Source organism: Salmo trutta, unplaced genomic scaffold (assembly GCF_901001165.1).
Source record: "Salmo trutta unplaced genomic scaffold, fSalTru1.1, whole genome shotgun sequence".
Lineage (NCBI taxonomy): Eukaryota > Metazoa > Chordata > Actinopteri > Salmoniformes > Salmonidae > Salmo > Salmo trutta.
The window spans coordinates 74,333-84,332 of record NW_021822674.1 but is presented as its reverse complement, the minus strand read 5'-3'; the positions used below and the strand labels follow the sequence as shown (position 1 = coordinate 84,332).

Genomic DNA, 10,000 nt, shown 5'->3' with positions numbered 1-10,000 from the left:
GCAGTTGTAACAGTATTAGCAGCAGCAGCAGTAGTAACAGTAGCAGCAGCAGTAGTAGTAGCAGCAGTAGTAACAGTAGCAGCAGCAGTAACAGTAGTAGTAGCAGCAGCAGTAGTAGTAGCAGCAGCAGCAGCAGCAGTAGTAACAGTAGCAGCAGCAGTAGTAACAGTAGCAGCAGTAGTAACAGTAGCAGCAGTAGTAACAGTAGCAGCAGCAGTAACAGTAGCAGTAGCAGCAGTTGTAACAGTAGCAGTAGTAACAGTAGCAGTAGTAGTAACAGTAGCAGCAGCAGCAGTAAAAGTAGCAGCAGCAGCAGTAGTAACAGTAAAAGTAGCAGCAGTAGTAACAGTAGCAGCAGCAGTAGTAGTAGCATCAGTAGTAACAGTAGCAGCAGCAGTAACAGTAGCAGTAGTAGTAGCAGCAGCAGTAGTAGTAGCAGTAACAGTAGCAGTAGTAACAGTAGCAGCAGTAGTAACAGTAGCAGCAGTAGTAACAGTAGCAGCAGTTGTAACAGTATTAGCAGCAGCAGCAGTAGTAACAGTAGCAGCAGCAGTAGTAGTAGCAGCAGTAGTAACAGTAGCAGCAGCAGTAACAGTAGCAGTAGTAGTAGCAGCAGCAGTAGTAGTAGCAGCAGCAGCAGCAGCAGTAGTAACAGTAGCAGCAGCAGTAGTAACAGAAGCAGCAGTAGTAACAGTAGCAGCAGTAGTAACAGTAGCAGCAGCAGTAACAGTAGCAGTAGCAGCAGTTGTAACAGTAGCAGTAGTAACAGTAGCAGTAGTAGTAACAGTAGCAGCAGCAGCAGTAAAAGTAGCAGCAGCAGCAGTAGTAACAGTAAAAGTAGCAGCAGTAGTAACAGTAGCAGCAGCAGTAGTAGTAGCATCAGTAGTAACAGTAGCAGCAGCAGTAACAGTAGCAGTAGTAGTAGCAGCAGCAGTAGTAGTAGCAGTAACAGTAGCAGTAGTAACAGTAGCAGCAGTAGTAACAGTAGCAGCAGCAGTAACAGTAGCAGCAGCAGCAGTAGTAACAGTAGCAGCAGCAGTAACAGTAGCAGCAGCAGCAGTAGTAACAGTAGCAGCAGCAGCAGCAGTAACAGTAGAAGTAACAGTAGCAGCAGCAGTTACAGTAGCAGCAGTAATAGTAACAGTAGCAGCAGCAGTAGTAACAGTAGCAGTAGTAGTAACAGTAGCAGCAGTAACAGTAGTAGTAACAGTAGCAGCAGCAGTAACAGTAGCAGCAGTAGTAGTAACAGTACCAGCAGCAGTAGTAACAGTTGCAGCAGAAGTAACAGTAGCAGCAGCAGCAGTAGTAACAGTAGCAGCAGAAGTAACAGTAGCAGCAGCAGCAGTAGTAACAGTAGCAGAAGTAGTAACAGTAGCAGCAGCAGCAGTAACAGTAGCAGCAGCAGCAGTAGTAACAGTTGCAGCAGTAGTAACAGTAGCAGCAGTAGTAACAGTAGCAGCAGCAGTAACAGTAGCAGTAGCAGCAGTAGTAACAGTAGCAGCAGAAGTAACAGTAGCAGCAGCAGCAGTAGTAACAGTAGCAGCAGTAGTAACAGTAGCAGCAGTAGTAACAGTAGTAGCAGCAGCAGCAGTAGTAACAGTAGCAGCAGCAGTAGTAGTAGCAGCAGTAGTAACAGCAGCAGCAGTAGTAACAGTAGCAGTAGTAGTAGCAGCAGCAGTAGTAGTAACAGCAGCAGTAGTAGTAACAGTAGCAGTAGTAGTAACAGTAGCAGCAGCAGTAACAGTATCAGCAGTAGTAACAGCAGCAGTAGTAGTAACAGTAGCAGCAGCAGCAGTAACAGTAGCAGCAACAGTAGTAACAGTAGCAGCAGTAGTAATAGTAGCAGCAGTAGTAACAGTAGCAGCAGCAGTAGTAGTAGCAGCAGTAGTAACAGTAGCAGTAGTAACAGTAGCAGCAGTAGTAACAGTAGCAGCAGTTGTAACAGTATTAGCAGCAGCAGCAGTAGTAACAGTAGCAGCAGCAGTAGTAGTAGCAGCAGTAGTAACAGTAGCAGCAGCAGTAACAGTAGTAGTAGCAGCAGCAGTAGTAGTAGCAGCAGCAGCAGCAGCAGTAGTAACAGTAGCAGCAGCAGTAGTAACAGTAGCAGCAGTAGTAACAGTAGCAGCAGTAGTAACAGTAGCAGCAGCAGTAACAGTAGCAGTAGCAGCAGTTGTAACAGTAGCAGTAGTAACAGTAGCAGTAGTAGTAACAGTAGCAGCAGCAGCAGTAAAAGTAGCAGCAGCAGCAGTAGTAACAGTAAAAGTAGCAGCAGTAGTAACAGTAGCAGCAGCAGTAGTAGTAGCATCAGTAGTAACAGTAGCAGCAGCAGTAACAGTAGCAGTAGTAGTAGCAGCAGCAGTAGTAGTAGCAGTAACAGTAGCAGTAGTAACAGTAGCAGCAGTAGTAACAGTAGCAGCAGTAGTAACAGTAGCAGCAGTTGTAACAGTATTAGCAGCAGCAGCAGTAGTAACAGTAGCAGCAGCAGTAGTAGTAGCAGCAGTAGTAACAGTAGCAGCAGCAGTAACAGTAGCAGTAGTAGTAGCAGCAGCAGTAGTAGTAGCAGCAGCAGCAGCAGCAGTAGTAACAGTAGCAGCAGCAGTAGTAACAGAAGCAGCAGTAGTAACAGTAGCAGCAGTAGTAACAGTAGCAGCAGCAGTAACAGTAGCAGTAGCAGCAGTTGTAACAGTAGCAGTAGTAACAGTAGCAGTAGTAGTAACAGTAGCAGCAGCAGCAGTAAAAGTAGCAGCAGCAGCAGTAGTAACAGTAAAAGTAGCAGCAGTAGTAACAGTAGCAGCAGCAGTAGTAGTAGCATCAGTAGTAACAGTAGCAGCAGCAGTAACAGTAGCAGTAGTAGTAGCAGCAGCAGTAGTAGTAGCAGTAACAGTAGCAGTAGTAACAGTAGCAGCAGTAGTAACAGTAGCAGCAGCAGTAACAGTAGCAGCAGCAGCAGTAGTAACAGTAGCAGCAGCAGTAACAGTAGCAGCAGCAGCAGTAGTAACAGTAGCAGCAGCAGCAGCAGTAACAGTAGAAGTAACAGTAGCAGCAGCAGTTACAGTAGCAGCAGTAATAGTAACAGTAGCAGCAGCAGTAGTAACAGTAGCAGTAGTAGTAACAGTAGCAGCAGTAACAGTAGTAGTAACAGTAGCAGCAGCAGTAACAGTAGCAGCAGTAGTAGTAACAGTACCAGCAGCAGTAGTAACAGTTGCAGCAGAAGTAACAGTAGCAGCAGCAGCAGTAGTAACAGTAGCAGCAGAAGTAACAGTAGCAGCAGCAGCAGTAGTAACAGTAGCAGAAGTAGTAACAGTAGCAGCAGCAGCAGTAACAGTAGCAGCAGCAGCAGTAGTAACAGTTGCAGCAGTAGTAACAGTAGCAGCAGTAGTAACAGTAGCAGCAGCAGTAACAGTAGCAGTAGCAGCAGTTGTAACAGTAGCAGTAGTAACAGTAGCAGTAGTAGTAACAGTAGCAGCAGCAGCAGTAAAAGTAGCAGCAGCAGCAGTAGTAACAGTAGCAGCAGTAACAGTAGTAGCAGCAGCAGCAGTAGCAACAGTAGCAGCAGCAGTAGCAGCAGTAGTAACAGTAGTAGCAGCAGCAGCAGTAGCAACAGTAGCAGCAGCAGTAGCAGCAGTAGCAGCAGTAGTAACAGTAGCAGCAGCAGTAACAGTAGCAGCAGTATTAAGAGTAGCAGCAGCAGCAGTAGTAACAGTAGCAGCAGCAGTAGTAACAGTAGCAGCAGCAGTATTAACAGTAGCAGTAGCAGCTGTAGTAACAGTAGCAGCAGCAGTAGTAACAGTAGCAGCAGTATTAAGAGTAGCAGCAGTTTTAACAATAGCAGCAGCAGCAGTAGTAACAGTAGCAGCAGTAGTAACAGTAGCAGCAGCAGTATTAACAGTAGCAGTAGCAGCAGTAGTAACAGTAGCAGCAGCAGTAGTAACAGTAGCAGCAGTATTAACAGTAGCAGCAGATTTAACAGTAGCAGCAGCAGCAGTAGTAACAGTAGCAGCAGTAGTAACAGTATCAGCAGTAGTAACAGTATCAGCAGTAGTAACAGTAACAGTAGCAGCAGTAGTAACAGTAGCAGCAGTAGTAACAGTAAGAGTAGCAGCAGTAGTAACAGTAGCAGTAGTAGTAACAGTAGCAGCAGTAGTAACAGTATCAGCAGTAGTAACAGTATCAGCAGTAGTAACAGTAACAGTAGCAGCAGCAGTAACAGTAGCAGCAGTTGTAACAGTAGCAGCAGCAGCAGTAAAAGTAGCAGCAGCAGCAGTAGTAACAGTAGCAGAAGTAACAGTAACTGTAGCAGCAGTAGTAACAGTAGCAGCAGTAGTAACAGTAGCAGCAGTAGTAAAAGTAGCAGCAGTAGTAAAAGTAGCAGCAGTAGTAACAGTAGCAGTAGTAGTAACAGTAGCAGCAGCAGTAACAGTAGCAGTAGTAAGAGTACCAGTAGTAGTAACAGTAGCAGCAGCAGTAGTAACAGTAGCAGCAGTAGTAACAGTAGCAGCAGCAGTAGTAGTAGCAGCAGTAGTAACAGTAGCAGCAGTAGTAGTAACAGTAGCAGTAGTAACAGTAGCAGCAGTAGTAACAGTAGCAGCAGTAGTAACAGTAGCAGCAGCAGCAGTAGTAACAGTAGCAGCAGCAGTAGTAACAGTAGCAGCAGCAGTAGTAACAGTAGCAGTAGTAACAGTAGCAGCAGTAGTAGTAACAGTAGCAGTAGTAGTAACAGTACCAGCAGCAGCAGTAGTAACAGTAGCAGTAGTAACAGCAGCAGTAGTAACAGTAGCAGCAGCAGTAGTAACAGTAGCAGCAGTAGTAACAGTAGCAGCAGCAGTAGTAACAGTAGCAGTAGTAACAGTAGCAGCAGTAGTAACAGTAGCAGTAGTAGTAACAGTACCAGCAGCAGCAGTAGCAGCAGCAGCAGCAGTAGTAACAGCAGCAGTAGTAAGAGTAGTAACAGTAGCAGTAGTAACAGTAGCAGCAGTAGTAACAGTAACAGTAGCAGCAGCAGTAGGAGCAGCAGAAGTAGAACCAGCAGTATCAATCAATCAAATGTATTTATACTGAACAAATATATAAACTCAACATGTAAAGTGTTGGTCCCATGTTTCATGAACTGAAATAAAATATCCCAGAAATGTACATTTTACATTTACATTTAAGTCATTTAGCAGACGCTCTTATCCAGAGCGACTTACAAATTGGTGCATTCACCTTAAGATATCCAGTGGAAAAACCACTTTACAATAGTGCATCTAAATCTTTTGGGGGGGGGGGGGGGGGTAGAAGAAATGTTCCATTCGCACAAAAAGCTCAAATGTTCTGCAAATGTGAGCATTCCTTTGCCAAGATAATCCATCCACCTGACAGGTGTGGCACATCAAGAATCTGATTAAACATAATGATCATTACACAGATGTACCTTGTGCTGGGAACAATAAAAGTTCACTCTGTTGCCAGAGAATTGAATGTCCATTTCTCTACCATAAGCCGCCTCCAACGTCGTTCTAGAGAATTTGGCTGTACGTCCAACCGGCCTCACATTCGCAGACCATGTATTACCACGCCAGCCCAGGACCTCCACATCCGGCTTCTTCACCTGCGGGATCGTCTGAGACCAGACACCAGACAGCCCTTTTGTGGGGAATTACTCGTTCTGATTGGCTGGGCCTAGCTGCCCAGTGGGTGGGCATGGCTCCCAAGTGCCTTCCCAGGCCCACCCAAGGCTGCGCCCCTGCCCAGTCATGTGAAATCCATAGATTTTGGGCTCCCGAGTGGCCAGCAGTCTAAGGCACTGCATCTCAGTGCTAGAGCCGTCAACACAGACCCTGGTTTGATTCCAGGCTGTATTACAACCGGCAAAGGGAAAGTGACAACCAGGCAGGATATAACCCCAACCACTTTGGAAAAGCACAGCCCCCACACCACTAAAGAGATATTAACAGCCCTTTAACTTACTACCCTCAGGCAAGACCGAGTACAGCCCACGAAGATCTCCCCACCAGACAAGGACAGGAAGGATGGAAGAGCGCGAGCAAGCCAGTGACTCAGCCCCCGTCAGAGGATCACAGTGGAGATATGGGAGCCGGCCAGGCAGAGACAGCAAGGGTGTTTGTCACACCAGTGCCTTGCCATTCGCCTTCGCACCCCTGGGCCAGACTACACTCAATCATAGGACCTACTGAAGAGATGAGTCTTCAGTAAAGACTTAAAGGTCGATAGGCAGATCATTCCATAAAAATTGAGCTCTATAGGAGAAAGCCCTGCCTCCAGCTATTTGCTTAGAAATTCTAGGGACTATAAGGAGGCCTGCATCTTGTGACCGTAGCGTACGTGTAGGTATGTACGGCAGGACCAAATCGGAGAGATAGTTAGGAGCAAGTCCATGTAATGCTTTGTAGGTTATCAGTAAAACCTTGAAATCAGCCCTTGCCTTAACAGGAAGCCAGTGTAGAGAGGCTAGCACTGGAGTAGTATGATCATTTTTTTGTTTTTGTTTCTAGTCAAGAATCTAGCAACCGTGTTTAGCACTAACTGAAGTTTATTTAGTGCTTTATCCGGGTAGCCAGTGAGTAGATCATTGCAGTAGTCTAATCTAGAAGTGACAAAAGCATGGATTCGCTTTTCTGCATCATTTCTTGACAAAAAGTTTCAGATTTTTGCAATGTTAAGAAGATGGAAAAAAGCTGCCCTTGAAATATTCTTGATGTCAAAAGAGAGATCAGGGGTTCTTCAGTTTTATTTGAGACGGCTGTCACATCAAACAGCAGATCTCTTTGTTTCTTGGGATCTAGAACTAGCATCTCTGTTTGTCCAAATTTAAATCTAAACATTTGCCGCCATTCACTTTCTTATGTCTGGAACACAGGCTTACAGGGTAGGTACTTTTGTTTTCTCGAAATGTATAGCTGTGTGTCGTCCGCATAGCAGTGAAAGTTGACATTGTGTTTCCGAATGACATCACCAAGAGATCGGGATATATATGTTTGTCTATGGAGATTGCATAGATGTGTGCTCGATTTTATACACCTGTCAGCAACAGATGTGGCTGAAATAGCCGAAACCAATGATATGAAGGGGTGTCCACGTACTGCTGTACATACAGTAACAGTGTATTCTATAAAACACATTCCTCTTTTTTAGTTGTGCTTTTAATCCTCTCTAATGACTTCTAAACACTTGTACTTGGGCTGTATTCAATCGGTAGTGTTGAATCTAAATTTAAAGCTAATTTCCAATTATGGCGACATATGCAGCGTTTACCGTGAATGCAGTGTCCGCTACTGCGGGAACGTTGCCTTTAAATTTCAATCATGCTGTAACGCCAAACTTCAGCGCTATTGATTGAATCCAGCCCTTAGAAATGCTTGGGAAAAAATGCTGATTTTATAAAATTCTTAATGTCTAATATACAACCAATAGTCAATGACAAGGTTGACCCACAGCCCATCACATCAAACATCATTAAATCCTTATGGTTAAATCATTATCATGAAGTCATTATCATGAAATCATTCTCATTAAATCATTATCATTCTCATTAAATCATTATCATTCAATTATTATCATTAAATCATTCTCATTAAATCGTTATCATTAAATCATTCTCATTAAATCATTATCATTAAATCATGATCATTCTCATTAAATCATTATCATTCTCATTAAATCATTATCATTAAATCGTTATCGTTAAATCATTATCATTAAAACAAATGTATGCAAAGAATTAAACACCAAACCTGATACAAGAGCTTGATTATTTATAAAGTTTATTGACACATTAGTGATACATTTAAATACTCTACACCATAAAGAGATTTACAACATGCTCATTTAAAATATAATATACATATAAACATTTACATTACTGCTTGAATGAAGTATATCGGTACTGAGAGGCAGTGCTTATTTAAAAAGAATAACAAAATAGACCAACTACAGCAATAAGTACAGTGACAGACATCGGCATCTAATGGAGTGTCTGTGTGTCTGTGTAATGGAAGACCAGTTAAAACAATTTCCTGATCAAATCCTTGGACAGTAGATGGTCTGAGAGAGCACTACATAGTTCAGAGCAGACAGAAACGGATATGTCTTAGGGCAATTGGTCCAATGCCAGAATGGTTGGTCCATTTCAAGCCAGTGGGCCAGACTTAATTGAGGGGTTTGTGCAGAATCATCATTATTTAGCCGATAATGGAGGTCTCAAGGAAAAAAGAAATACGGTGTTGATTTTTGGTCCCAGTCCGTTCCTGGTAAACATGACTGTTATTACTGTGATGCTCTGTTCATAACGTTACTGTGATGCTCTGTTCGTAACATAACTGTGATGCTCTTTTCGTAACGTTACTGTGATGCTCTGTTCGTAACGTTACTGTGATGTTCTGTTCGTAACATAACTGTGATGCTCTGTTCGTAACGTTAGTGTGATGCTCTGTTCATAACGTTAGTGTGATGCTCTGTTCGTAATGTTGGTGTGATGCTCTGTTCGTAATGTTGGTGTGATGCTCTGTTTGTAACGTTAATGTGATGCTCTGTTCATAACGTTAGTGTGGTGCTCTGTTCGTAACGTTACTGTGATGCTCTGTTCGTAACGTTACTGTGATGCTCTGTTCATAACGTTACTGTGATGCTCTGTTCATAAGGTTAGTGCTCTGTTCGTAACGTTACTGTGATGCTCTGTTCGTAACGTTACTGTGATGCTCTGTTCATAACGTTACTGTGATGCTCTGTTCGTAAGGTTAGTGCTCTGTTCGTAACGTTACTGTGATGCTCTGTTCATAACGTTACTGTGATGCTCTGTTCATAAGGTTAGTGCTCTGTTCGTAACGTTACTGTGATGCTCTGTTCGTAACGTTACTGTGATGCTCTGTTCATAACGTTACTGTGATGCTCTGTTCGTAAGGTTAGTGCTCTGTTCGTAACGTTACTGTGATGCTCTGTTCGTAACGTTACTGTGATGCTCTGTTCGTAAGGTTAGTGCTCTGTTCGTAACGTTACTGTGATGCTCTGTTCGTAAGGTTAGTGCTCTGTTCGTAACATAACTGTGATGCTCTGTTCGTAACATTAGTGTGATGCTCTGTTCGTAACATAACTGTGATGCTCTGTTCGTAATGTTGGTGTGATGCTCTGTTCGTAAGGTTAGTGCTCTGTTCGTAACATAACTGTGATGCTCTGTTCGTAATGTTGGTGTGATGCTCTGTTCGTAACATAACTGTGATGCTCTGTTTGTAACATAACTGTGATGCTCTGTTCGTAACATAACTGTGATGCTCTGTTCATAACGTTACTGTGATGCTCTGTTCGTAACGTTACTGTGATGCTCTGTTCGTAAGGTTAGTGCTCTGTTCGTAACATAACTGTGATGCTCTGTTCATAACGTTACTGTGATGCTCTGTTCGTAAGGTTACTGTGATGCTCTGTTCGTAACGTTACTGTGATGCTCTGTTCGTAAGGTTAGTGCTCTGTTCGTAACGTTCGTGTGATACTCTGTTTGTAATGTTAGTGTGATGCTCTGTTTATAAGGTTAGTGTGATGCTCTGTTCATAGCCGGTGATGGCCTATTCAAAATGGCCTCCACAGAGAAGGATAGAGACTGGCTGGACACGACCTTCGTCCCAGCTGACTTAGACAGGAACTCCTTGCTGTATCTATTAGAGCCTTTGAAACTGTAGAAGTCCTTAGAAGGTCCTTCACGGTATTTTCTAGCTGCTTCCTCCAGCAGTTCGTTACAGTAGGGGCCCCGGAGCTCGACCCCGGTCCCAGCTCTCTCCCCAGCCCCAGCTCCTACCTCTGCCCCGGCCCTCTCTCTCTCTCCAGCCCCGGCCCTAGCCTTCTCACTCAGTGTCTGCTGGATGAGTGAGTGAAAGGAGTTGAGCTTCATGGATAGCGTGTGTTTGGCGCTGTCCTTGCTCAGCTTGTTCAGGACATGTTCGTGGCTGGGGTGGTGAGGGTGAGGCTGGGGGTGAGATGTACTTGGAGGGAAGGCCTGTCCGAAGCCTCTTTT

At 44.0% G+C, this 10,000-nt stretch overlaps 1 pseudogene; it reads right to left on the bottom strand.

The window, feature by feature from the left end:
• Positions 1 to 7,746: 7,746 nt before the first annotated feature.
• The window catches only part of LOC115183165 (doublesex- and mab-3-related transcription factor 2 pseudogene), a 3,116-nt pseudogene continuing 862 nt past the window's right edge, over positions 7,747 to 10,000 (bottom strand).